At 39.5% G+C, this 3,899-nt stretch overlaps 1 pseudogene; it reads right to left on the reverse strand.

Annotated features, from left to right (window-relative positions):
• Positions 1–467: 467 nt before the first annotated feature.
• On the reverse strand, positions 468–3,086 carry LOC119531483 (annotated as a pseudogene).
• Between the last annotated feature and the right edge of the window lie 813 nt (positions 3,087–3,899).

The following is a 3,899-nucleotide window of genomic DNA, read 5'->3' on the forward strand; positions in this document are numbered from 1 at the left end:
TAACCAATCACTGACTCCTGTGGAAAATCTACTAACTTACACCTTTGGCCCATATTAAAAGCACAACACCAAGGGTCCCTTTTGCTCAGCTGTGTGCTGCCCACACAGAACCAGGGCTGTTCATGTTTCTCACTGGCTCCACATAGCAACCCTCTCTCCCTAGGGTCTTGGAGTAATCAACTACTTTTTCATGTATTATTCTTGCACTCCCCAATTATGTAATACCTGATGTGCAATAAGATATAAATTTAAAATCCAACTTCACCAATTTGAGGCAACTGCAATGACCTCAGTTTCCATGTCTAGGAAATGGTTTAACAAAATGCAACAAGTTTTGAAAAGTCCAATGAGCTGATGATACCTATGTAACCAACATTTAAGTAAAAGTGATAAATCTATTATTCATTAAAATGGAAGCTCTAACTGAAGCAAAGTACATAATTCTGCAGAAGTGTACAGTCTTTATACAGAACCTCAGAACATTATTTTTCCTCTTTCACTTCTAAACAAACTCTGGTTTTTATTATGAGATTATTTCTTATTATAATAATCTTATTATAAGATTATTTCTTACCCACTCCCTCACCCACTATAATTATAGCAGAGTCCTGGGTATACACAAATGGATCTCAAAAATGTGAGTCTCCCATGACTGTACTTAGAATGTGCCAGACCAGTACAGGAAAACTGCATATCTTAGAAAGTTTTAAATTTCAGTAGAAATAGCAATTCCCTACTCACCACTGGTTTCATTGTCAGTAGTTCTGCCACAAACTATCTTCCTCTGGATTTTCACTCTCAGTCCAAGCCCTAAGCATCCAAGCTGAGGATGGAGCAAGAAGCCATGAGAATCAAAACTTGTCCTATCACATATACCCAATCCTTCATCTGGAAATACCCCCCCAGTTCAGCCAACAGAAACATGTAGTCTACTCTAAGAGAAACAGGGGAAGGTCCTCATCTCCTGAACTCATATATAAGAAGGCTATGGATTATGTTGCTAATAATGAAAATGTGACTACAGGTGTCTTATAAATAATAACATAAAAATCATTGTGTTTCATGTGTTAATTATCCCATGGTGCTCAAAGTATTTTAGTCTCTCCATTATTCAAAAATAGGTATCTCACTTGAAGAGTTAGGCTGCTTTGCATCTACCCAGCATCCAGAACCAATTACGTCTTCTTAGCTCAGCTGCAAATGAACTCCCTTAGGCATTTGGTAGCAATGTAGCCAGTAGCTGAAGACTAGGAATCCCTGAAGTGGGTAAAAGTGCAGACTGTTATCTGGAGGTGTAAGTGTATGTTTTGGAGGGAGAGTGCATCTCATTCTGGGCACTGGGAGGCACATTTAAGAAATCCCAAATCAAAATAGTATCATCATGGGAACTGCTGATGATTTGAAACTCATCAAACTGAAGCTGAAACACATGACCAGAATGTTCCACCAACATGCACAAACACAAAGTGCTTGCTGGTCTGCAGGGGTCAAGAGCAGCTTGCAAGTTCCCAACTTTAATTTTCCCATCATAGGCCCTGCTGACAATCTTCTTGTTATCAAAGTGGATGCAGTGGACCAATTCTTCATGTCCTTTCAGAACTCTTACACAGGTGCCACATTAAATATCCCATAGCCTAATGATATTATCTGATGATCCACTAACAACTAGCTGATCCCTGTACAGGAGGTAGGCAATGCCTCACTTGTGCCCATTCAGAGTACAAATTCACAGGTACTCATGCCTCACACTTTGGTGGTTCTGTCATCAGAGGCACACATGACTTACTTATCATCAAAGTCTACCACACTGACAGTAGTGTGGTGGCCAACCAGGACATGGCATGAACTGATATCAGCAGCAGAAGCCATGTCCCACATGGTGATGGAGTGGTCCTTGGAACAGGTCACCATGAGTCCATTGCCAAAGTGTAAGTGCAATACAGCCTCATTGTGGTGGATCAGTGTATTCAGAACTTCACCTGCGTTCACATCTCAGACTTTTACTATAGAGACTAAAGAGCCAGTTACAATGACATGTTCATCATACTGGAGACAAAGGACAGTGTCCCATTAACTTTCAAATGTTCCAAGCTGGTTTTATCCCAAATCTTAACAGAATTATCTCATAGGCCACTGATAATTTTTTCATCACCATACTGTAAACAGTAGACAACTTTACTATTTTCAGAGTGGCCCTGAATCCTCTTCAAGTTGTGTCATCCACACCACCAATTAGATTCTATAGTCTCTATATCCTGGATAATCGTTGGGTATAATGACCTACAAAATGAATTTAGAGGGCCATCTGTGAGTCTGTTAAACAGGTACTGATCCCACCCTCTTTTTTTCTGAAAGTCCCTTCCATAGAGGATCTATGCATACAATTCATTCAATCATCTTCCAAAGCATTCCTTCTAAGATCACTCATTGCCACTCTTTACAAACAAGCACTGCTGCACACAGAGACCTGGAATCCAGGTAGGAAAGAATGTTTTCTGCTATGTGATCTAAGCCTTGCTCTAGTAAAGCAGTAATAAAGTCCTGCTGCAACATGGGGTTCAGGTAAGAGTTAATATGTCCATGCTGATAGTGACACATTCATGAAATAAAATTTCCACAAATTCCACTTGATCTGATTCAGAGCACTGGTAAAAATAATAAACCAGTCTTTTTTCTTTTTGATAGTTTCTGTCTGATGGCCTCTTTCTGGAGATGATCACAGATTATATTCCATCAATTATCTGGAAAATATTTTGTATTTCAGATCCATGAATCCAGAATGAATGGGTGTATTCTCTTTCAGACTAGTCTGAGAAAAGACAGCAGTGAAGCATCTTCCAAGATTCTTTCTGTTTATGGTATCCAGCTTTCTTCAACAAAATGCCAAAAATACACTCTGGTAACATGAACTCAATTGTCTTGTCCTCATTCACTGAGTCAGGCTCCATGGTGGCCCCAGTGGCCCTGCCTCACTCTCCCTACACAGCAGTGAATGGATCTGGTGGAGGAGGTGACAGCAGATGCAGCAGAGGCCTAAAGTGTTCTTTTAAATCAATTAGGGAAAAATGTTAATTTGTAATAGAAAAATGAGGTAATGATATAAGAAGGGGTTAATAGGAAAAAAATACAAATGGGAAGTGAAAAAAATTTAACTTTATTAATAAAATAAATGCAAATTAGAAGAATAAAAAAATAGGTATCTAACGCATACTGCATGTGGATTTTGTTCTTCTCATGCACATAAATACTGTGCAAATCTCAGATTTATGTATTTTTCTTTTTTGCTTTAACATAGGTCTTCCAAGACCTATCCATGCCCTCTGGACCCTCACTCTATTCCTACTCTATCCTTCCCTGGCCTTTTGTATGCACTTGCTGTAAATCATCTTGGTTCAACTATTTAGGGTTCTGGAAAGACCACTCTCTCAACCCCCTTGACACTGATTTTCAGAACTTTCTCTAGTGGATTCGGATATTGTGCAAGATTGAAACTGTTCTGGACCCCCAGAAGAGCCACAGTCTTTAATTCAGTCTTGTTGGGTGAGATTTTTGATTGTTTTTTTTTCCCCAGGAGGTGTGATCACATCCATTCAGGGTAGGTCTTAATTAGATCACCAGATTCCTTTAGATATCTGAGACCCTACACAGACCCAGAAACTTGAGTTGTTGGAGATGCAAATAAATGTATATTTGAAGATGCTAAAATGAGAGATGAAGCATAGAGTTTGCACCAAAGATGCTAAGAGAGCACCCCCAGATGCTTAGAGAGAAATGCCCTGGAAGAGCAAGCAAGGATACACAAGAGTGGAGAGAGAGAAACTACAAGAGACAGAAGCACAGAGACATTTTGGAGACAGCTATTTTGAAACCAGAACCAAGGTGCAAAGGAAGAGCAGACT

Source organism: Choloepus didactylus, chromosome 4 (genome assembly GCF_015220235.1).
Source record: "Choloepus didactylus isolate mChoDid1 chromosome 4, mChoDid1.pri, whole genome shotgun sequence".
Classification (NCBI taxonomy): domain Eukaryota; kingdom Metazoa; phylum Chordata; class Mammalia; order Pilosa; family Megalonychidae; genus Choloepus; species Choloepus didactylus.